Source organism: Giraffa tippelskirchi, chromosome 8 (assembly GCF_054371585.1).
Source record: "Giraffa tippelskirchi isolate mGirTip1 chromosome 8, T2T-mGirTip1v1.2.pri, whole genome shotgun sequence".
Classification (NCBI taxonomy): Eukaryota; Metazoa; Chordata; class Mammalia; order Artiodactyla; family Giraffidae; genus Giraffa; species Giraffa tippelskirchi.
The window spans coordinates 51792081-51818185 of record NC_137282.1 but is presented as its reverse complement, the minus strand read 5'-3'; the positions used below and the strand labels follow the sequence as shown (position 1 = coordinate 51818185).

Here is a 26105-nt window from a genome sequence, read left to right as displayed (position 1 = left end):
GTGGGATTTCGCAGGCAAGAATACTGGAATGGGTTGCCATTTTCTTCTCCAGGGGATCTTCCTGACCCAGGGATCAAACCCACATTTCTTGTGTCTCTTGCATTGACAGCGGATTCTTCACCCCTAGCACTACCAAGGAAGCCCACATCAGCAGATAACTCTTGAAATAATGCTTGGAGCAGTTAGTGTCCAGAAAATAAATGTGACTGCTCAATGTCCAAATTAAGGGCCTGTGGTTGACGGTTACAAAGATCTCAAGTATTTTGGAAGCATTGTCTATTTAAAATCAAGGTATAACCATTAAGCTTTCAATTGATGGCAAAATAAGTTTAAAATTACATTATTTAATCCTATAGGATAAAAATATCCAAGGTACTCAAATTATGACATATTTGTGTTTCCTCTTTATCTACAGTTCCTCGCCTAGAATTGTCAGGTTTAAAGTGGTTCAGGGACTCAACCCTCAACATGGGGAGGATGTTGACTGTAAAACAGGAATTGCGTACACATGGTGTCTCTAAGCTGCATACTGCTGCTGCTGTGTTGTACTCAGTCGTGTCCGACTCCGTGCGACCCCATGGACTAAGCCCACCAGGCTCCTCTGTCCATGGCATTCTCCAGGCAAGAATACTGGAGCGGGTTTCCGTTTCCTTCTCCAGATCTTCCCAACCTACGGATCAAACCCACGTCTCCTACATTGCAGGTGGATTCTTGACCACTGTGCCACCTGGGACGCCCCAAGTTGCATATGGCCTGGTTCAAATATGGCATTTTTTATATCCTAATCCAACCAAAAAATAGATATTATAAAATAATTCTACATCTGGCAGTAGCACATTTCCACATAGAATTCTCCATCAGATGTCATGGAAGATGTAACTTCCCAGTTGGTCTGATTTAGTCTAGGTTTCTTCTCATCCTTTGTTCTTTCTAGAAATGGCAGTAGCTTTGCAGTTTGTCTTTCACAGTGAGCTGCATCTTTTCCAAAGTGCAGCAGAGCATGGTTCCCTAAAATGTGTTAATCCTGGAAAGATTTACCTTTCTCTCCCAGAGCCTTCACTAAATCACCATCCTACTTCTGGTGTTTATCATTTTAATGAGGAGCCTTGGAGAGCAGCTAGTCAAAACAGACTCCCAGTTAGCACTTTTTAAAATAGCTAATGCCAATTCACTGATCCTTCAATACTTAGAGGTATTTTAGTGGGAAAGATTTCTTGAGCCATTTCTAAAGCTGATGTAAAGGCTCTGATTTTTTGTCTCACATTGACAAAAACAGAGTTGATCTAATCTAACCCAATTCTTTCTGGGATGCAATTTCTTTCTCTTAAAAATAAGAGAGTGTTGAAATGGATAGCCAACAAGGACCTACTGTATAGCACATGGAACTCTGCTCAACGCTATGTGACAGCCTGGATGGGAGGGGAGTTTGAGGGAGAAGGATACGTGTATTTGTGTGTCTGAGTTCTTTCGTCATCCACCTAAAACTCTCACAACAGTATTAATCAGCTATGATTCACTACAAAAGAAAACATTTTTTAAAGATAAGAGATAGCATTGTGTGTGTGTGTGTGTGTGCGTGTCTGTGCGCATCTGTGCACTGTGCATTTATCACATCTCTAGAGCCTCAGAGAATATACACTAACCTGTTAGCAATGATCCCATTTGGACAATGAGATGATGGGCAACTTTTTTAGAATATTCTTTTCACAAATGTTTATGGAACTAAATAATAATAATAATAAACTCTAGATTTGCCCAACTACCCTAGATCATAAACCCTTTAAACTATTCATAAATATTTAATGCATTCATTAAAAATTACATTGGTTTGTTTATAAGGTTTTAAAGATCTATGATTTGATAAAATAGGCTGTAAATATGTTTTATTATCTAGAAACAACACAATAGTTTTGAATATTGAATGAAAAATAAAAGCCTATATGGGTGGGCTAAAATTAAAAATATGTATAGATACATATTGTCTAGAAAGAACAACAAAAATTTCTTTCTCTTCTTCTTTTTCTTTAATATCTCTGATATTATGTTGTTGTTTAGTCACTAAGTCGTGTCCAATCCTTTGTGACCCCATGAAGTGTAGTCTTCTAGGCTCCCTTGTCCATGGGATTTTTGAGGCAAGAATACTGAAGTTGGGGTGCCATTTCCTTCTCCATGAATATCTTTAGTATAAGTCTACAGAAAATCCTCTCAAATTAAAATGTAAATAATAAAAGAATATTTTTTTAATTATTAATATCAAATTAAAGGAGATGTGACAAATTCTACTCCTCTTCCTTGACAAATTAGGAACCAATTTAAAACTGACAGAGCAGTAAGGCAGATAAATAAGCAAAATATTACTGATACTGCTGATGAAGTTGATATTGGATTAAATGGCCTATGTCTGATATAAGTAAATTTCTAATGCTGGATCCTCAAACTGGGCTGACTTACACCCAAGACATTGCAGAACTCCAGGACCCCAGGCCTGAGCCACTGAGATATCATGTACACATATCCATGTATATACATATCTACACTATACACATATCCAGTAGGGCTTCCGTACTAAGCTAACTCATGGAGCAACAAAGGAGAACATTGGCTCTCAATGGACAGGCCAACTCTCAAGAGAAAAGGGGGATGAAGAGGTCAGTAAGCGTGCAAACACCTCCTCTCACTAAACTTTCTACTAAGAACACTGAGGTGGAGGAATGGAGGAGGGGAGGAGGGGGAGAAGTACTACATGAGTATTGCCTTTGACGGTGTGGATCACAACAAACTGTGGGAAATTCTTCGAGAGATGAGAATACCAGACCACCTGACCTGCCTCCTGAGAAACCTGCGTGCAGGTCAAGAAACAACAGCTAGAACCAGACATGGAACAACAGACTGGTTCCAAATTGGGAAAGGAGTATGTCCAGACTGTATATTGTCACCTGGCTTATTTTACTTATATGCAGAGTAGGTCATGAGCAATGCCAGGCTGGATGAAGCACAAGCTGGAATCAAGACTACTGGGAGAAATATCAATCACCTCAGATACGCAGATGACACCACCCTTATGGCAGAAAGCGAAAAGGAACTGAAGAGCCTCTTAATAAAAGTGAAAGAGGAGAGTGAAAAAGCTGGCTTAAAACCTCAACACTCAGAAAACTAAGATCATGGCATCTGGGCCCATCACTTGGAAACAGGGACAGACTTTATTTTCTTGGGCTCCAAAATCACTGCAGATAGTGATTGCGGCCAAGAAATTAAAAGATGCTTGTTCCTTGGAAGAAAAGCTATGACTAACCTAGACAGCATATTAAAAAGCAGACATTACTTTTCCAAAAAAGGTCCATCTAGTTAAAGCTATGGTTTTTCCAGTAGTCATGTATGGATGTGAGAGTTGGACCATAAAGAAAGCTCAGCACTGAAGAATTGATGCTTTTGAACTGTGGTGTTGGAGAACATTCTTGAGAGCCCCTTGGATTGCAAGAAGACCAAACTAGTCAATTCTAAAGGAAATTGTTCCTGAATATTCATTGGATATTCATTGCTGCAGTCCTTGGGGTTGCAAAGAGCCAGATACAACTGAGCGACTGAACTGAACTGAACACAGGAAATAATAAAACAAGGATTAATAAGGGTTCAGCAGCCTGGTACCAATGATGATGAAAATATTCCACATCCATGAATTTCCCATCTAGCTGAGTCCTATTCACTTAATATATGATTGGGAGATTATTCTAAATGTGTTTCTCCTTTTCCTGTTTTCTTAAATGTATTTTAGCAAGGGTGATGGTAAATTCTTCTGTCCTGAATCCAAAGTTCCTTTGACACCTGCCATCACACTCAGGTTCTTGTGTATATCAGCCAAGTGGCTGTCCTGAGAACCTGGCCCCAGGAAGGCTTACCTGTCATGATGGATCAGTCTGGCCAATGTTGAAACTTCAAAGTGGTCTTTATCTGGAGTCCAGGGTCTATTCCCTAGGATCCAATCTAGCATAACCTCAGATTTCTAGCTTCTACTTCCTTTGCAGAAGACAAACCCAGCCCCAAACTGGTCCCCTTCCTGTTATTACCAATTAAAGAAAAAAAAGTAAGAGAAGATGCTGGCTATTTGGGGCTTCCCAGGTGACACAGAGGTAAAGAATCTGCCTGCCAATGCAGAAGATGTGGGTTCTGTCTCTGGGTCAAGAAGATCCTCTGGAGTAGGAAATGGCAACTCATTCCAGTAATATTGCCTGGAAAATTTCATAGGTATAGGAGCCTGGGCTACAGTCCAGTGGTTATAAAGAGTCAAACACTACTGAGCAAGCGTGCGCACATGCGCGTGCACACACACGCACACACACTAGATTCTTTCTCTCCCTCCTCCTCCCCAAAATGTCCCCAATACAGTTATCTCCTACAGGACTCCTAGATTTCTTCCCTCTTAGCTCAGTCGGTAAAGAGTCTGACTGCAATGCAGGAGGCTTGGGTTCGATCCCTGGGTCGGGAAGATTCCCTGGAGAAGGAAATGGCAACCCACTCTGGTATTCTTACCTGGAGAATCCCATGGACAGAGGAGCCTGGCAGGCTACAGTTTATGGGGTCGCAAGAGTTGGACATGATGGAGCGACTAAGTGTGCACACAGATTTATATCATTTCACTCCTCCAGTCAAGAAGCTCATATCTGTGGACATAGAAATAAAATGGGAGAAACTCCTCTGTTCCCTGGATGATGGAGTTTTTATTTTTCCTGTTCAGTTTTTGCCATTGATAACATACCAGGATCCCTCCCCTCTGTGAGAGTGGGAGGAATAGGAGAAGGTAGAGTCATGGCCGTGGTGGTGTTTTAAGACTATTGTTTTCAGCATGTGCTACCTAATAGATTATTTACGCTTTGTGACTTACACAGTGAGGCCTCATGATAATGCTTGGCAAATATTTAAATCCAGACAAGTGTGGAATCAAATTCTTGCTCCACAGTTTAGTTCATGATGGATTCAGATCAAGTTAATTCAGTTCTGAAATTGGCCCATTTGCAGAGATATGGATAGACCCAGAGATTGTCATAGAGAATGAAGTCAGAAAGAAAAAAACAAATACATATATTATATTAACACATATATAAGGACTCTAGAAAAATGGTATGGGTGATCTCATTTGCAAAACAGAGATACAGACACAGAAAACAATTGTATGGACCTCAACGGGGGAAAGTGGCGGGGTGGGGGGGTGGTTAGAGAAATTGGGAGACTGGGATTGAAACATATACACTATGGACATTGTGTATACACAATAGACAACTAGTGGGCACCTACTGTATAACTCAGGGAACTCTGTCCATGCTCTGTGGTGACCTAAATGGAAATCCAAAAAGCGGGGGTGGGGATGTATACATATAGCTGATTTACTTTGCTGTACAGAAGAAACACACAATGTTGTGAAGCAACTGTACTCCAATAAAATTAAAATTTGTATTCTCTAGGCCAGAATACTGGAGTGGGTAGCCTTTCCCTTCTCCAGGGGATCTTACCAACCCAGGAATCGAACCCAGGTCTCCCGCATTGCAGGCAGATTCTTTACCAGCTGAGCCACAAGGGAAGCCCAAGAATGCTCGAGTGGGTAGCCTATCCCTTCTCCAGTGGATCTTCCCGACCCAGGAATCGAACTGGGATCTCCTGCATTGCAAGTGGATTCTTTACCAACTGAACTATCAGGAAAGCCCAATTTAAAAAAAATAAAGTTAATTCATTTCTTTAAGACATTCTTTCCTCTTTTACAAAATAGAACATCATCCTGATGATTAAATAACATGACCTAGGGGATGCAATAGAGCACTTGGCAGGTGTCTTTCTCCCCCCTCTGTTACTTCCAGTGGTTACCAAAATAAGCAGGCTTTCTGACTACACACAGCATACTCAGCAAAGCTAAATTTTCTATTCCCACCTCCTCCTTTGTTGTCAGGTGTCTCTGTTTGCCATCACTGTCTGTCCTTCAGCTTCTAGCCAGCATCTCCGCTCAACACGGTATTTGCTGACTGATGCTGAGAACATCTACCCTCCTCCCATGGAGCAGAGGCATGGGCTTTCGGACAGCTTATCCCTTTGTCACGGATGTGTGTCATATCTGTGCTTGCCAGTGCCTTTTGAACGTCATTCCTATGTTTCATGAGTCCCCTTCACTAGACAGTTACTAAGGTAGTGTCTCAACTACGAACCAGCTCTTCTATAGCCCATTTTGTAATGCAGAAGCAGAACTCTCCCATCCAAGTACTAATCAGGCTTGACCCTGCTTAGCTTCCGAGATCAGGTGAGACCGGGCGCATTCAGGGTGATATGGCCGTAGACAGAACCAGGACTCTGTAAACCGCACATCTACCTCACTTGTTGCTCCCTGATGGATTCTGCCAAAGGAGACCACAAGGCTTGAGGAGCAGAAGGGAGCGCTGTCCCCTCCCGTGTGACTCCTGCTTCCATGAGCAACAGTCAAACAACCTTCACTATGGCAGGAGCACATCATTCTGGTACTCAGGTTGGTTCCAGTTTTCAGTTTTCCCAGCACCTTCAATACCAGGCTCAGTGCCCTCAGGGACACGGTAAACACCAACCAGTCAATTTCCCCATCAGGAGTCTGGGTCCCCACCCAAAGGGACCACTCCTCTAAGGATCTAAGGATCCTCTAAGAATCTAAGTTTTAATAAGTCCAATCTCTTCCTTTGATTCTTAAACCGTAGTGGTGGTCTTCATTTCCTGCAGTTGCTACTCTGATACATTAGTGGGATTTTTTCCCAATAATTCCTGTACTTAGTTAACTCTTTTTTAAAAATTTTGTTGAAGTAGAGTTGATTTACAATGTTGAGTTAGTTTCTGCTGTGCAACAAGGTGGATAAGTTATGCATATACAAATATGTACTCTTTTTTTTAAGATTTTATTCCCATATAGGTCATTACTGGAATAAGAAATGGCAACTCGTTCCAGTGTTCTTGCCTGGAAAATCCCATGGACCGAGGAGCCTGGCAGGTTATAGTCCATGGGGTCACAAAGGGTTAGACATGACTGAGCGCGCACACACACACACACACACACACACACACACACACACACGTCACTTCAGAGCATTAAGCAGAGTTCCCTGTGTTATATAATTAGCTATATATTTAACACATAGTAGAGTGTACATGTCAATCCCAATCTCCCAATTTATCCTTCTCCCTTTTCCTCCTTGGTAATCATAACTTTGTTTTCTACATATGTGACTCTATTTCTGTTTTGTAAATAGGTGCATTCATATATTTTTAGATTCCACATATAAGGATATCATATGATATTTGTCTGTCTCTGTCTGACTTTACTCAGTATGACAAACTCTAGGTCCATCCATGTCACAACAAATGGCATTATTTAATTCTTTATTATGATTTAGTAGCATTCCATTATATATATATATATACATATATCTATATATACCATAATTCTTTATCCATTCTTCTGTCAAAGGATGTTTAGTTTGTTTCTATGTCCTGGCCATTGTAAATAGTACTGCTATTGGAGTACATGTATCTTTTCATATTATGGTTTTCTCCATACATATATAAATATCTTTGTTAAAATTACTGATGTGATTACTCAGTCCTAACAGGACCCTGACTGATAAATCCCCATCAGAAGTCCCACCTCACCCGGGACTCATTTATAACAGGCTAATGACAGCTAGAATACAGTTGTATGTTCATCTACCCATTGACACACATGTGTTGTCAACTCAGTGTACCTTGCAATGTTCAGAAGGGACCAGTCAGAGATTTCAATTGTAATTATTTGGATTAGAGAGATAAAATATATAGAAAAAACCTGGTACTCCATATTTCTAACAGTTTTATTGAAGTATAACTGATATACAAAAACCTGCACGTTTAGTGTATACAATTAATGGCACACTTTGTGCTTAGTCACTCAGTCATGTCCGACTCTTTGCGTCCCCATGGACTGTAGCCCTCCAGACTCCTCTGTCCATGGGTATTCTCCAGGCAAGAATACTGTGGGTTGTCTTGCCCTCCTCCAGGGGATCTTTCCAATCCAGGGATCAAACCCAGACGTCTCATATTGCAGGTGAATTCTTTACTGTCTTAGCCACCAGGGAATCCCCCCAAAAGGCTGAGCTCTAAAGAATTGATGCTTTTGAGCTGTGGTGCTGGAGAAGACTCTTGAGTATCCCTTGGACAGCAAGGAGATTAAACCAGTCAACCCTAAAGGAAATCAACCCTCAATATTCATCAGAAGGATTGATGCTGAAGTTGAAGTTCCATCCAATACTTTGGCCACCTGATGTGAAAAGGAGACTCATTGGAAAAGACCCTGATGCTGGGAAAGATTGACGGCAAGAGAAGAGGGTGACAGAGGATGAGATGGTTGGATGGTATCACCAACTCAATGGACATGAGTTGGAGCAAGCTCCAGGAGATCGTGAAGGACAGAGAAGTCTGATGTGCTGCTGTTTATGGGGTCACAAAGTGTTGGACACAACTGAGCAACAGAACAACAACAACAACTCTTGAAATACTGTAAGCATATTAAATCTATGATATGGGATCTTTGAGGGTAAAACTCATATTCTACATGTGTTCTGAATCCCCAGCACCACTGTCTTAGTCCACTCAGGCTCCATAACATAACCCCACAGACTGGGCAGCTTAAACAACAGATATTTATTTTCTCTCATTTTACTTCTTGGACCTGAAAGTACAAGATCAAGGTGTTGCAGGACTAGTTTTAGATGAGCTCTCTCTTCTCAGCTTATAGATAGCATCTTCTCACTGGGTCTCATACAGCTTTTTCCCTACGCACACATGGGAAGAGATGTGTTTCTCTTTCTCTTCACAAGAGGACACCAGTTCTATTGGATCAGGGCCTCAATTCTGTGACCTCACTCAGTTCAATTCAGCCGCCCGGTCGTGTCCAACTCTTTGCGACCCTGTAGACTCTAGCCGCCAGGCTCCTCGGTCCATAGGATTCTCCAGGCAAGAATACTGATCCCTCCTCCAGGGGATCTTCCACACCCAGGGACCATACCTGTGTCTCTTAGTTTCCCGCATTGGTAGGCAGGTTCTTTACCACTAGCACTACCTGGGAAGCCCTCATTTAACCTTAATTACTTCCTTATAATCTCATTACCAAATACAATCGCATTGGCAGTTAAGGCTTCAATATGTGAATTTTAAGGAGACAATTCAGTTCATGACATTGATTATAAATGAAGTGAGGAGTGGAAGTGTTATCTAAAATATGTGGAATTCTATCTTTAAATTAATCGATATGGAATGATTTGGAAAAATCCGTATTTTCAAATCCCGGTTTATTTTCTACTAATTTCAGCATCTTAGGTCTTACACCTTCTTCCTCATTCCATACCAAATAGTTTTCTTTCTTCAGAGATTAGTTTGGGATCCATGTTACTAACATAGGAGTTGACATCACTTTTCTAGAAAAGTGACTATTTTCCAAAGATCAACCATGAAGCATTTTCCATATCCTATCAGCAGGTCAGAAGTAAAATTGAATGGCTTCATGTAATTTACAATCCTCATATTATGTGTTCAAAATAAGTAGTGTGGGCTTGCCTAGCCTGGCTGTGAATACCTGTCTTGAACAGTTTCTGAAATTACTGGAAAGTACCTCTGTCTATTGTGGTAAATGCATTATTAAGATCACAGCTGTACTTCAGGTGCCATTATGTGGTATTTGTCAATGTGAGGTATCGCATTAATTAATTCTTTCTGAGCTTTCAAATGGGTACCAAAGGATACAACCAGCAGGAAGAAGGAAAATGACTTATCCCATCTCTGCTGGTTTCATGTAGCTTAAAATGAAAATGTAGACACACTGAAAGCATTGGCACATCTAAATTGAAGATAAACCTTGGGGTATATGTTTTGCAACTGAAAAGTGTGATGAAATTGCATTTCTGGCAAAGCAGGAGAAAGAATAATGGCTTAATTTTATTAATCGTGGTTTCCTTAAAAGAGTAGTTTTCTTTTATATTATTGCGATGTTGCTATGACAATTCAAGAAAGCTGCATAACCTCAGGACAGACCAATTTGTTAAGATGCAGGCAAAGTATAAAGGTAGTGGGCACATTGGAATCACAGCCCTGGGACATTACCATAAAAAAGACAGGATTTCCCCCTTAAAAATGTAACTGCCCACTGCCTTACCAGCAGGAAGTTCAGACAAATATAATTGTCGCCAATTCCACAACTATTGTATTGGCAGGAACAATTGCAAGCCAATGATCAGATTACAAAATTATGAATCAGTTAAAGAACTTATTCAGCTTAAAATTAGTAAAAATGTACATACTATTAATGCAGGTAAAAGGGAAGCAAGAAAAAATTTACATTCAGTCTTTCAGTTGGCTCAGCTTCCCTAGCCTCTTTCAGTTCCAGCACACCCAGAGGTCCATGCCTTGGATGAGGTAGTTAACAGCTCTTCATCATTGTGGTCTCAATTGAGATATCACTTTCTCTGAAAAAAATTGTTCCAGCAGGTATAATCTAGGAGAAAAATGGAGCCCTATAGTTCCCTATTCCATTCTTTTTAAAAATTTTTATTGGAGTGTTCAGTTCAGTTTCAGTTCAGTCGCTCAGTCGTGTCCGACTCTCCGCGACCCCATGAATTGCAGCACGCCAGGCCTCTCTGTCCATCACCAACTCCCGGAGTCTACCCAAACCCATGTTCATCGAGTCGGTGATGCCATCCAACCATCTCATCCTCTGTCGTCCCCTTCTCCTCCCACCCCCAATCCTACCCAGCATTAGGGTCTTTTCCAATGAGTCAACCCTTCGCATGAGGTGGCCAAAGTATTGGAGCTTCAGCTTCAACATCAGACCTTCCAATGAACACCCAGGATTGATCTCTTTTAGGATGGATTGATTGGATCTCCTTGCAGTCCAAAGGACTCTCAAGAGTCTTCTCCAACACCACAGTTCAAAAGCATCAATTCTGCGGCGCTCAGCCTTCTTCACTGTCCAACTCTCACATCCATATATGACCACTGGAAAAACCATAGCCTTGACTAGACGGACTTTTGTTGGCAAAGTAATGTCTCTGCTTTTAAACATGCTATCTAGGTTGGCCATAACTTTCAATCCTATGTTAGTTTCTGTGTGTGTGTGTGTGCTCAGTTGCTCAGTTGTGTCTGACTCTTTGCAACCCCATGGAATGTAGCCCGCCAAGCTCCTCTGTTCACAAGATTTTCCAGACAAGAAAACTGGAGTGGGTTGCCATTTTGCCCTCTAGGAGATCTTCCCAACCCAGGGATCAAACCCCCGTCTCGTCCGTTGACAGGTGGATTTTTACCACTGTGTCATCTGTGTTACGTCATCTGTGAATCTCCATGTTAGTTTCTGCTGTACAGCAAAGTGAATCAATTATATGTATACATATATCCACTTTTTTGTGGATTCCCTTTGCATTTCAGTCATCACAGAGCAATCAGTAGAGTTCCTTGTGCAGTACATTAGGTTCTCATCTGTTGTGTCTGTTTTAGACATAGTAGTGTATATATGTCAGTCCCAATCTCTCAATTCACCCCACTCCACCCCTCTTTCCCCCCTTGGTGTTCATATGCTTATTCTCTATGCTTGTATCCCTTTTTGGTTCTTTGCAAATAGGTTTATCTGCACCATTTTTTTGGATTTCACATATATGCTTTAATATATGATTTTTTTTCTCTTTCTGATTTACTGAACTCTGTATGGTAGACTCTAGGTCCATCCATGTCTCCGCAAATCACTCATTTTCATTCTTTTAGTGGCTGAGTAATATTCCCATTCTATTCCTAATATTCCCATAACATTTCTACTCTATTCTCATTGTGGATCTTCCCATTTGAATCATTAACTGGACTGTCAGCTTTATGAAGAAAAGCAGTGTGTCTTCTTTTCCTCATTCATTCATTTAACTCTTCAGTCAATAAATATTTATTAAGCATGTATTTTGTGCCACAATCTGCTCTAGAAAGAGGAACACCACAGTTAACAAAATGATAAAGTCCCTGAATTTGCAAAGCTTGCATTCTAACAGGGAAGGAAAAAAAATAAATGCATATGGACCAGAAGTTCTTAAGAAATTGATTAAGTAATATGAGAGAAAATGATGAGATTATTATTTCATACAAAGTGAGGTGCCAGAGAAAACCTCACTGAGGAAGCAGACGTATATGTGAATTACCTGGAGGTAGAATTTTTCTGTAGATGGAAAACTAAGACAGGAGCAGACTCCATCAGCTGAAGGCATAGAAAGAAGTCCAGCATGGTGTGAGAGCAAGAAGCAAGGAGAAGAGTAGTATAAGTAGAGAAGATCTCATGGAACAAACAAGATGATCCATTGAAGACCATGATAAAGATATTGGGTTTTCTTCCAACGATAATAGGAAGCCCTATTACATATATAAAAATTGTATATTTTTTACTGGCTGGGGATTAGGTTAATGGTAGAGAAAGGAGATCCCTCACAAAACCACTGTAGGAATTCAAGCAAGATGGGATTATGGCCTGAAATAGAATGATAGGAGCAAGACCCATGAAAAGCAGTCAGATGTGGGATCTATTTTAAAGGCAGAATCAGTGACATCACTGATAAATTGATAAAGGGATATAAGGAAAAGTAGGAGTGGAAAATGGCTCCAAGGTTTGGGGTTTTGGCAACTAGATGGACAAAGATCCCACTTACTGAAATAAGGAACCCTGGAGATGAGGAGCCTAGGTTTGGAGAGGGAAGAGGGCATCAGAAGTTCTGTCCCGAAAATGTTAGGTTTGAGAGTCCTATTCATGAAATAGATTAACAGAGATATCAAATGGGCAGGTGACTGTACATGACCAGGCTGAGGAAATCCGTGGATAAATCAGGAGAATTTAAAGGATGTTAAAAGTCACTGGTTTGAGGTTACCTAGATTAAGATCCACAAACTCCGGCTTGTGGTCAAATCAAGACACTTCTTTGTTTTTGTAAAAACACTTTGCTGGAACACAGGCCCATTCAGACCTTCATGTATTGTCTGTGGACACTTGTGCTACAACAGCAGAATTGAGAAGTTGTGACAGAGTCTGTGTGGCCTGTAAAAGCCTAAAATATTCACTATCTTGACTTTTACAGAAAAAGAAATTTGCCAGTGATGCCTGACCTAGGGATGAGTAGAGATGAACAGAGGAGGTCTGAGGACTGAGCTGTGGGATCTTCTAACATCTAAGTCAGTGAGAGCAGATGGATGCAGGAAAAGAGAATCAGAAGGAGCAGTAGTGAGAGAACAGGAAAATGGAAGCTTACTTCTTTTTTCACACTTGTACCTTTGACATCTAGAACACAGACTGCCTTGGGAAGATGCTCAATGAATATTAATGGACATCAAACTAATGGATCAATACAGTCATAGAATTAATTTTTTTAAATGATTGAAAATATTTTTCCTTCCAGTCGGCCAATACTTCAGTCTGATTCTAGGATGACAGATTGTGAAACTACCACAAAGTTTTCAGAGGAAAACTAATATTTTTCAACTCATATATGGGTGAGAGAAAAACAGCAGGCTCTAGCATCAACTTTTGATCTTCTGTATTTCCCTCCTGATCCTAAAAATAGGTTCTGTATATTTTTATTGCAGGATCCAAAAGAGAGGAGAGATTGTCCAAAATGAAAGGGCTCAGACTGACTCTGCTCTTCACATTCTATCACCGGAGAAGATGGGCATTTCAAAAGCCAATTTGTGTAGTGTAATTTATTCCAGCTGCCCAATGGAAATAAGTCATACTCTGAGGCCTTCTCATATTGAAAGATTTAAGCCGGACAAGCATTTCTCACATCTTTCATCTGCATTAGATATCTAAGGGGAAAATCTATCACCCTGGGAAGTTATGCACTCTGCTTCCCAGGATCAAGCTTATCACCAAATATTCTGTACAGCAAGTGCTCTCTCTCCTGCCTTCAGCTGATAGTCTTTCTGAAAAGTGAAGCTTTGTGAGAATAAGGATGAATAGGAAGGGGAATCCAGACCGGGGATCCCTTCGATTTTTGTAAGCTATCTCTATGCAATATCTTACCAAGTATTCATATAAGATATAAGGAAATACATTCAGTGTCAATAGTAATAATCATCAGGCTGTACTTAGCACTTTCCTTGCTAAATCATCTCAGGAAGTCCTTACAATAGCCTTTGGAAGAAGGGTTATTTTCTTTATATACAGAGGATAACTTGGGCTCAGACAGACATGATAAAATTATTCATTATAACTCAACTTGCAACACAATGAGATAGACTTTTACTTTAAAGTTTTATATTTGTGTTTTTGTTTTCTTTTTACCTCACCTCATGCTTCCAAAGCTCATCACTGAGCTATAAATGAATTGAAAAGAACCTAGGCAAGATATCTTAGGAAGGAATTAAACAGTTTAAGGAGCCACTCAAAACAAAGATCCCATTTCCTTCTGGCTTGTTTTAAAAGATAAACTGAGGCACATTAACATTTTCGAGTTTCTCTGAGCATGCATGGATTCCGATAAGGCAACACTAAACCAGAGGTGATTGAAAGCACTCCACCAACAGGAGTTAAGGAAGAGGATTTTACTGAGATGTGAAAGCAAAGCAAGGACATTATTTCATTGGCTGTAGGTTAAGTGGGTGTCTAATCTGGGAAAGCCTGGTTGATTGTGATATGTTGTTTTAACTTTCATTTTCTCAAATTCAAGTACACTGGCTCTGGCTTAGGTTTTACTTTGCTAGTGTAAGCTACCAAGACTTTAGAGTCACCCTCATCTAATGTGCTCCTTGTTTAATTACTTTAACTCTCTTGCCCGGGTGGTTATGAAGCTATGCCAAGTCATAAGATCCAGTGCCAATAAATTTGATGGTAATTAACTTAAGTAGTTTTGAGACACAGGCAAACCATCACTAAGTTCAACTGGGTAAGATAAAATAACAGTCGCTGATTTAAAAACCATGCATGGTTACACTGATAAGCTTTTATTTCTACTGAAAGTCATGCCAAGTAAATATTATCAACCAAGAAACTTCAGGGTGCATTCCCGTAATCTTCACTAATTATTTTGTTTACTAAGCAAAACCAAAATTCTTATCTAGAACAAGCACTTTCTATAAAAGATCTTGCACTCCACAGCTTCTTTCATGTACAGTAGCAGATGTCTCACCTGATAGTCCTTGGCAAAATGTTTCATCTTTAATCTGCGGGTTTAAATCCTGCCATGCCATTTTTTAATCATCATTTAACTTCTCTTACTGTTTAATTTATCCTGCAGTGAAGAGTGAAGCTGTGAGATTCTGCAAATAAAATTCCCTTGTGTGTATTACTTTTTAAAAATAGGAAAAATAAATGCTTCCTCATGTTCTTCCAACTTCTAAACTATTCAGAGGTACCTACTTGCTCTCTAGCCTCAAGAAACATAATTCTGTGTGTCTGTCCCTTAACAGATTTTATTCACTATGCCTCATGTATTTATCAATTACTAGTCACCAGTGGTTAAAAGAAAAGAAGTGTGACTCTTCTTTTTTCTATATTCTGTTAGACTATGTTAAATGCATCATAATTCTATAAGATTATAACAGAAATCTAAGATGTGCTTTGTAGAGTAATAGGCCATTTCAAATCCTAAAGATGACGCTGTTAAAGTGGTCCACTCAATGTGCCGGCAAATTTGGAAAACAACTGGGACTAGAAAAAGTCAGTTTTCATTCCAATCCCAAAGAAGGACAATGCCAAAGAATGTTCAAACTACCACACAACTGCATTCATTTCACATGCTACTAAGGTCATGTTCAAAATCTTTCAATCTAGGCTTCAACAGTATGTGCACTGAGAACTTCCAGATGTACAAGTTGGATTTACAAAAGGCAGAGGAACCAGAAATCAAATTGCCAACATCTGTTGGAAAATAGAAAAAGCAAGAGAATTCCAGAAAAACAACTACTTCTGCTTCATTGACTACACTAAAGCCTTTGACTGTGTATATCACAACAAACTGGAAAATTCTTAAAGAGGTGGGAATATCAGACCACCTTACCTGCCTCCTGTGAAACCTGTATGCAGGTCAGGAATTAACAGTTAGAACCGGACATGAAACAACTGACCGGTTCAAGATTGGGAAAGGAGTAGTACATCAAGACTGTATATTGTCACATGATTATTTAACTTATATGCAGAGTATATCATGAAAAATGCCTGTTTGGATGAAGCAAAAGCTGGAATCAATATTACCAGGTGAAATATCAATAACCTCAGATACACAGATGACACCACCCTTATGGCAGAAAATGAAGAGGAACTAAAGAGCCTCTTGATGAACGTGAAAGAGGAGAGTGAAAATCCTGACTTAAAATTCAGCATTCAAAAAATGAAGATCATGGCATCAGGTCCCATCACTTCATGGCAAATAGATGGCGAAGCAATGGAAACAGTGACAGACTATTTTCTTGGGCTCCAACAACACTGTGGATGGTGAATGCTGCCATTAAATTGAAAGACTCTTGCTCCTAGGAAGAAAAGCTATGACAAACCTAGATGGTGTATTAAAAAGCAGAGACATTACTTTGGTGAAAAAAGTCCATCTAGTCAAAGCTATGGTTTTTCCAGTAGTCATGTATGGATGTGAGAGTTGGGCTTTAAAGAAGGCTCGGTGCAGAAGAATTGATGCTTTTGAACTGTGGTGTTGGAGAAGACTCTTGAGAGTCCCTTGGACAGCAAGGAGATCAAACCAGTCAATACTAAAGGAAATCAGTCCTGAATCTTCATTGGAAGGACTGATGCTGAAGCTGAAGCCCCAGTACTTTGGCTCCCTGATGCACAGAACTGACTCACTTGAAAAGACCCTGATGCTGGGGAAGATTGAAGGCAGGAGAAGGGGAGGACAGAGGATGAGATGATTGGATGGCATCACCTGTTGGGAGCCGAGTTAGGCATTACTGACAAAATGGAGGCACGGCCCCAATCCCCTCTCCTCATCCCACAGGCACGGTCCCGGGATGAAGGAGTTAGGTCTTGTGATTTTGACTTGTCCTTTCCTTCCTTCGGTTGAGTTGGCTGGAAAGAATGTTATAATCCATAAAGTTAACTATTGACATTTGTTCAAGGACCCTTACAAAGAATGTTCCAGGATGAGCACATAGGCCGCAGCTGGAGGCCATGGGAAAGATTGTTATTGAGACCTGCTTGTGAGAGAAATGTTTATGGCAAAAGAAGTTTGCTGAGTTTAGGGTTTAGGAATAACTAAGAATAGTTAGAAGCTAAAAGTTTAAGGTATGTTGTAGTGTTGGCATATTTTACTATAGCTTATAGAGACTAGGAATTTTAGAGATACTAATAGCTCAAAGCCTTTTTAGGAGATAATGAGCTTAAGTTACTAAGGGATAGCAGGATTTAGAAAGATAAGAAATAAACTGAGGAATGTGGTATACAGCCCAGAGACAAACATGAGTTACAATGTAATCACAAGGATGCTTAAGAGGGAACTTTGAAGGACAACAATGATTTATGGAGACAGTAAATTTGGGTGAGGGGAAACCGAAGATGTCAAACCTCTGATCTAATGCTTTTGTAAAAGTATAAAAGAAAACCTGATGCTTGAAATAAACATGCAGTTCCACACTTTGAGTCAGAGGCTGCATCATTCTCCGCTGACACCGCTCGTCCCTTCAGGCCGATTCCCTGGCTGCTGGAGCTGGACTCCAGCAATCACCGACTCTATGGACATCAGTCTGACCAAGCTCCGGGAGTTGGTAATGAACAGGGAAGCCTGATGTGCTGCTGTCCATGGGGGTCACAAAGAGTCGGACACGACTGAGCTACTGAACTGAACTTATATAAATATATCACATATGTAAAATATGCATATTTCTATATATATATCACATATATATATAAATCATTGTCTATAGCAATATATTGGGCTTCCCTGGTGGCTCAGATGGTAAAAGCATCTGCCTGCAATGTGGGAGACCTGGGTTCGATCCCTGGAGGAGGGCATGGCAACCAACTCCGATATTCTTGCCTGGAGAATTCCATGGATGGAGGAGCCTTGTGGGCTACAGTCCATGGGGTTGCAAAGAGTTGGACACGACTAAGTGACTTCACTCTCACTTTTCATTTTAATAGCAATATATTGGGATTCCTAGTTGGGGCCAGTGGTAAAAAATCTGCCTGCCAGTGCAGAAGACATAAGAGAAGCAGATTCAACCCCTGGGTCAGTAAGATGCCCTGGAGGTGGGCATGGCAACGCCCTCCAGTATTCTTGCTTGGAGCATCTCAAGGACAGAGGAGCCTGGCCCATGGGGCCACAAAGAGTTGGACATAACTGAGTGATGGAGCACTTATTTGCTGATTGGAGGTCATTTTCCAGAGCAAAGCTGTGCTTAACATTAAGATGAAGAAAATCACACATCAGCTTTGTGTTTTTTGATTCAGTCAAACCAGAGCTCACTGTCTCTTCCATTTCACTAGTCATGCTGAGCCCAGCAGTAAAAATTCACTCAACAAATGTGATTGTATTGTATGGTTCTAGGTACTGTGGTCAGTTCAGCTCAGTTCAGTTGCTCAGTCATGTCTAACTCTTTGCAATCCCATGGACTGCAGCACACCAGGCCTCCCTGTCCATCACCAACTCCCGGAGTTTACTCAAACTCATGTCCATTGAGTCGGTGATGTCATCCAACCATCTCATCCTCATCATCCCCTTCTCCTCCAACACCACAGTTCAAAAATACCCCACGTCCAAGGGCAGAGAATCCCTAGCAGGACGGTAGGCGCTGGAGCAGTGGCTGTGCTGCGCTGGAGCAACTGTGAGGAGATACCCCACGTCCAACAGCAAAGGAGAAGCCCCAGCACGATATTAGGAGGGGCAAAAACGCATTTAGAATCAAACCCCATACCTGCCAGAGATGCTCAGAGGGCTCAAACAAACCTTGTGCGCACCAGGAGCCAAAGACCCCACAGAGACTGAGACAGAACTGTGTTTGGGTGTCTCCCGAGGAGTTACAGGTCAGCAGTGGACTGTCGCAGGGGCAACGTCTTGGGTGGCCCTACATGGCATGTCTAACTCGATGAAATTATGAGCCATGCCATGTAGGGCCACCCAAGACTGACACCTCATGGTTGAGAGTTCTGACAAAACGTGGCCCCCTGGAGGTGGGAATGGCCAACCACTTCAGTGCTCTTGCCTTGAGAACCCCATGAACAGTATGAAAAGGTACTGTGATAGAGACAAACAAAGCCCTTAGCCCTGTGTAGCTTACATCCCTGTAGAAACAGACAGTCAATGAAAGTAGCAGACAAATAGCTAAATAATATTTACCTCTCAGGGAAACTAGGATATTAGTCTCTTGCAGTTTCCACAATAAAGCAACAAAACTGGGTGGCTTTGTGCTCAGCCACTCAGTTGTGTCCGTGTCCGAATCTTTGTGACCTTATGGTCTGTAGCCTGCCAGTCTCCTCTGTCCATGGGATTTCCCAGGCAGGAATACTGGAGTGGATTGCCATATTCTCCTCCAGGGGATCTTCCTGACCTGGGGATTGAACTGGCATCCTCTGCAACTACTGCATTGGCAGGCAGATTATTTTATCACTAAGCCACCTGGGAAGCCCTAGGTGGCTTTAACAATAAATATTTATAGTCCCCTGGTTCTGAAGACTAAAAATCAGAAATCAAGTGTTAGCTGGAAAAAAAAAAAAAAAAGCACAACCTAAAAGTTGAGAATTATGTTTTATTCAGTGAACTTGCTGAGGACTGTAGCACAGGTAGCTCTGAGGTACTGTTTCAAAGAGGTAAGGAGGAAGCAAGAATACCCAGGAGTTTTTGCTAGGAAAAATCCTATATATAGTTGAACATCAAAAGATTCCTACTAATCACACACACACATAAAAAGACAGATATCTCAAGCTAATGTTTTTAGTGCTTTTCTGTGTGTGGGAAGATGCAACATTTTGGGCTCATTGAAGTTATTTCTTAAACATGCAGCTTAACTATCGAGAGCCAGTATTCTGTTTTTCTCCATCCTGAGTCACCTCCAGGTGCATCATTGGGGCAACTTCAGGGGCTGGGGATGTTATGGCTGCAGTATCCTTGGTTTACTGAAATGGCAGTTAACGTATTTTGCCTACACAAGGTTTTAACAGGGTTGATTCCCTCTGAGTGCTGTGAAAGAGAATCTATCCCATGTCCCCACCCTAGTTGCTGTTAACCTCAAGTATCCCTTGGCTTGTGGATGTTCATATCCCTGTATCTTTCTATCATATTTCCTCCACACCTGTGTCTCTGTGTCCAAATTTCTCCTTTCTATAAAGACATCAGTCATATTGGATTACAGCCCACTCCGGTGATGTCACCTTTACTTGATTATCTACAAAGATCCTATTTCCAAATGTCACTTGAAGTACTAGAGCTTAGAACTTCAATATCTTTGTGAGAAGTGATGTGGGGAGGGGACATAATTCAACCAATAGCAGGTAGAAGAGAAGGTCCTGAAACAAACTAACTGGTTCTCAGCTGCTCAGTCCTGTCTGACTCTTTGTGAACATATGGACTATAGCCTGCTGGGCTCCTCGGTCCATGGAATTTCCCAGGAAAGAATACTAGAGTGGATTGCCATTTCCTACTCTACAACTAACTGGAAGCAGAGAGAGTTTATCTTTGGGGTGTCTGCCACCAGCCCTCCCTGGTATTTCACCAGGTCCAGCTCTTTTACCAAGATTCTTCTTTCACTTACTTATTCACACTCCCTCTGGCTTTATGTTCCCCCAAGTTTTTAGAATCTCTTCTTCAAATCACTGTGGTTTTCACCTTCTCTGATTTCCGCATTACCCCGGATCTGCGTTATAACATTTAACCTGATCATCTTCCCCTGCAGGCAAGTTTTTTGCACCCAGGTCATTCAGATCACAAATTGACTTAGTTTTGGCTTAAATTATGGTTGGCTTAAATTATGTTTTCTTTAAACATTTGTGGCAACTTTTGCTCATATCTGAAAGTGAGAGAGAAGTAGAACAACAATGCACATATTTCTGTAGTGCTTTATAAGGAGCTTCCCTACAGAAATTTCTCTCTTTGTCTCTCAACAACTCTATGAGATATAAATTATGTTCTCCCTCAATGCAGACAGTTAGCCTCAAAGATCACAAGCTTCTGAATGGATTCAAAAGCAAGTTGGGACCATTTTGCTGCTAAAACATGGCTTCAGATCATCTGTCACTTGAAATTATTTGGAATTGGAAAAGGTGGTCATGATGGGGTGAAAAAACAGTAGGGTGTTACCCTGCTATTTACCGGATAAAATTTTCACCAAAATTATTTCTTCCTGGTGCATCACACTCCCTTTAGGTGAACTGAAAAATCATCCCTTCAGGATTTAAGCTCCCTCATGACTGTAGAATTGATAAATCTTTCTTCCCTACGAGAGACATGTCATAATCAATATTTTCCTGCACTGAACAGCCCTACATTGTATCACAAAAGATCTAGTTTCTAACTTAATTCCACTTAATTCACTTTCATTCTTTTATTCAGATTTTTAAAAAGACGTACCAAGTGGAGTTTTCAGAAGGCAAATTATCATTCTCACATGGGGGTGCTGCTCTAATGTGCTTCAAAGAGAGTGTGATGCAGCCAAAATCACTCAGAAGGATAACCAGCCAGTAGGTGGTTATTAATTGAGAAGAATATTGTCTGCGTGCTCCAAAAAAGGAAGAAAAGGCTCACTTCTCATTGCAGCTCTATCCTCTGTTTTCTCCAGGGCTTTTGTTGGAACTTGCTAGGTGACAGGGCAGTGCACAAGCTCCAGGCAAACGGAAGAGAATACTTACCTTGAATAGGTCAAAAACTACACCCCCTTATAATGAAATCTCAGAAAGGAGCATTTAATTTCAATGTTGGAAAGTTTGAAAAGGTTAATAACAGGGAAAATCCATTCCCAGCATAAAGTCAAGTTCACCCCTGGAGAGTGCATGTGCCTATGCTAACTGAGAAGAAAGCTCTGTCTGCCAATCCACAGGGTGAAAGTAAGGAAGCAAATCTCTGGCAGGACTCATGCTTCTTTGTTTTCTTTTTTTTTTTTTTTTTTTTTAAATTTATTTATTTTACTTGGGGGCTAATTACTTTACAATATTGTAATAGTTTTTGCCATACATTGACAAGAATCAGCCATGGGTTTACATGTGTTCCCCTTCCCGAACCCCCCACCCACCTCCCTCCCCCTCCCATCCCTCTGGATCATCCCACTGCCCCGGCCCCGAGCCCTTGTCACATGCATCGAACATGGAATGGTGCTCTGTTTCACATATGACAATACACATGTCTCAATGCCATTCTCCCAGAACGGCCCACCCTCACCTTCTCCCTCAGAGTCCATAAAATTGTTCCATGCATCTGTGTCTCTCATTCTGTCCCGCATATAGGGTTATCGTTACCATCTTTCAGATTCCATATATATGCATTAGTATACTGTATTGTTGTTTTTCTTTCTGGCTTACTTCACTCTGTATAATGGGCTCCAGTTTCATCCATCTCAGTAGAACCGGTTCAAATGTATTTTTTTTAATGGCTGAGTAATATTCCATTGTGTATATGTACCACAGCTTCCTTATCCATTCATCTGCTGATGGACATCTAGGTTGCTTCCATGTCCTGGCTATTGTAAACAGTGCTGCGATGAACATTGGGGTACACGCGTCTCTTTCAATTCTGGTTTCCTCGGTGTATATGCCCAGCAGTGGGATTGCTGGGTCATATGGCAGTTCTATTCCCAGTTTTTTAAGGAATCTCCACACTGTTCTCCATAGTGGCTGTACTAGTTTGCATTCCCACCAACAGTGTAAGAGGGTTCCCTTTTCTCCACACCCTCTCCAGCATTTATTGCTTGTAGACTTTTGGATAGCAGCCATTCTGACTGGTGTGAAATGATACCTCATTGTGGTTTTGATTTGCATTTCTCTAATAATGAGTGATGTTGAGCATCTTTTCATGTGTTTGTTAGCCATCTGTATGTCTTCTTTGGAGAAATGTCTGTTTAGTTCTTTGGCCCATTTTTTGATTGGGTCATTTATTTTTCGGGAATTCAGCTGCAGAAGTTGCTTGTATATTTTTGAGATTAATTGTTTGTCTGTTGCTTCATTTGCTATTATTTTCTCCCATTCTGAAGGCTGTCTTTTCACCTTGTTTATAGTTTCCTTTGTTGTGCAAAAGCTTTTAATTTTAATTAGGTCCCATTTGTTTATTTTTGCTTTTATTTCCAATATTCTGGGAGGTGGGTCATGGAGGATCCTGCTGTGATTTATGTCGGAGAGTGTTTTGCCTATGTTTTCCTCTAGGAGTTTTATTGTTTCTGGTCTTACGTTTAGATCTTTAATCCATTTTGAGTTTATTTTTGTGTACGGTGTTAGGAAGTGTTCTAGTTTCATTCTTTTACAAGTGGTTGACCAGTTTTCCCAGCACCACTTGTTAAAGAGATTGTCTTTTCTCCATTGTATATTCTGGCCTCCTTTGTCGAAGATAAGGTGTCCATATGTGCGTGGGTTTATCTCTGGGCTTTCTATTTTGTTCCATTGATCTATATTTCTATCTTTGTGCCAGTACCATACTGTCTTGATGACTGTGGCTTTGTAGTAGAGTCTGAAGTCAGGCAGGTTGATTCCTCCAGTTCCATTCTTCTTCCTCAAGATTGCTTTGGCTATTCGAGGTTTCTTATATTTCCATACAAATTGTGAGATGATTTGTTCTAGTTCTGTGAAAAATACCATTGGTAGCTTGATAGGGATTGCATTGAATCTGTAGATTGCTTTGGGTAGAATACTCATTTTCACTATATTAATTCTTCCAATCCATGAACACGGTATATTTCTCCATCTGTTTGTGTCCTCTTTGATTTCTTTCATCAGTGTTTTATAGTTTTCTATATATAAGTCTTTTGTTTCTTTAGGTAGATATATTCCTAAGTATTTTATTCTTTTTGATGCAATGGTGAATGGTATTGTTTCCTTAATTTCTCTTTCTGTTTTCTCATTATTGGAGTATAGGAATGCAAGGGATTTCTGTGTGTTAATTTTATATCCTGCAACTTTACTATATTCATTGATCAACTCTAGTAATTTTCTAGTAGAGTCTTTAGGGTTTTCTATGTAGAGGATCATGTCATCTGCAAACAGTGAGAGTTTTACTTCTTCTTTTCCTATCTGTATTCCTTTTATTTCTTTTTCAGCTCTGATTGCTGTGGCCAAAACTTCCAAAACTATGTTGAATAGTAGTGGTGAAAGTGGGCATCCTTGCCTTGTTCCTGACTTTAGGGGAAATGCTTTCAATTTTTCACCATTGAGGATAATGTTTGCTGTGGGTTTGTCATATATAGCTTTTATTATGTTGAGATATGTTCCTTCTATTCCTGCTTTCTGGAGGGTTTTAATCATAAATGGATGCTGAATTTTGTCAAAGGCTTTTTCTGCATCTATTGAGATAACCATATGGTTTTTTTCTTTCAATTTGTTAATGTGGTGTATTACATTGATTGATTTGCGGATGTTAAAAAAACCTTGCATTCCTGGGATAAAGCCCACTTGGTCATGATGTATGATCTTTTTAATATGATGTTGGATTCTGTTTGCTAGAATTTTATTAAGGATTTTTGCATCTATGTTCATCAGTGATATTGGCCTGTAGTTTTCCTTTTTTGTGACATCTTTGTCTAGTTTTGGAATTAGGGTGATGGTGGCCTCATAGAATGAGTTTGGAAGTTTACCATCTTCTGCAATTTTCTGGAAGAGTTTGAGCAGGATAGGTGTTAGCTCTTCTCTAAATTTTTGGTAGAATTCCGCTGTGAAGCCGTCTGGTCCTGGGCTTTTGTTTGCTGGAAGATTTCTGATTACACTTTCGATTTCCGTGCTTGTGATGGGTCTGTTAAGATCTTCTATTTCTTCCTGGTTCAGTTTTGGAAAGTTATACTTTTCTAAGAATTTGTCCATTTCTTCCAAGTTGTCCATTTTATTGGCATATAGCTGTTGGTAGTAGTCTCTTATGATCCTTTGTATTTCTGTGGAATCTGTTGTGATCTCTCCATTTTCATTTCTAATTTTGTTGATCTGATTCTTCTCCCTTTGTTTCTTGATGAGTCTGGCTAATGGCTTATCAATTTTGTTTATCTTCTCGAAAAACCAGCTTTTAGTTTTGTTGATTTTTGCTATGGTCTCTTTTGTTTCTTTTGCATTTATTTCTGCCCTAATTTTTAAGATTTCTTTCCTTCTACTGACCCTGGGGTTTTTCATTTCTTCCTTCTCTAGTTGCTTTAGGTGTAGAGTTAGTTGATTTATTTGATTTTTTTCTTGTTTCTTGAGGTACGCCTGTATTGCTATGAACCTTCCCCTTAGTATTGCTTTTACAGTGTCCCATAGGTTTTGGGTTGTTGTGTTTTCATTTTCATTCGTTTCTATGCATAATTTTATTTCTTTTTTGATTTCTTCTGTGATTTGTTGGTTATTCAGAAGCGTGTTGTTTAGCCTCCATATGTTGGAACTTTTAATAGTTTTTTTCCTGTAATTGAGGTCTAATCTTACTGCATTGTGGTCAGAGAAGATGGCTGGGATGATTTCAATTTTTTTGAATTTACCAAGGCTAGATTTATGGCCCAGGATGTGATCTATCCTGGAGAAAGTTCCATGTGCACTTGAGAAAAAGGTAAAATTGATTGTTTTGGGGTGGAAACTCCTGTAAATATCAATTAAATCTAATTTGTCTATTGTATCATTTAAAGTTTGTGTTTCCTTGTTAATTTTCTGTTTAGTTGATCTATCCATATGCGTGAGTGGAGTATTAAAGTCTCCCACTATTATTGTGTTATTGTTAATTTCCCCTTTCATACTTGTTAGTATTTGCCTTATATATTGTGGTGCTCCTATGTTGGGTGCATATATATTTATGATTGTTACGTCTTCTTCTTGAATTGATCCTTTGATCTTTATGTAGTGTCCTTCTTTGTCCCTTTTCACATCCTTTATTTTAAAGTCTATTTTATCTGAAATGAGTATTGCGACTCCTGCTTTCTTTTGGTCTCCGTTTGCATGGAATATGTTTTTCCACCCTTTCACTTTCAGCCTGTGT

The 26105-nt window shown here is 40.2% G+C and overlaps 1 long non-coding RNA gene across 1 annotated transcript in view; it reads right to left on the bottom strand.

The window, feature by feature from the left end:
- The window catches only part of LOC145516621 (uncharacterized), a 267563-nt gene that overhangs the window by 239189 nt on the left and 2269 nt on the right, over nucleotides 1-26105 (bottom strand). The gene's annotated exons all lie outside the window — the stretch shown is intronic.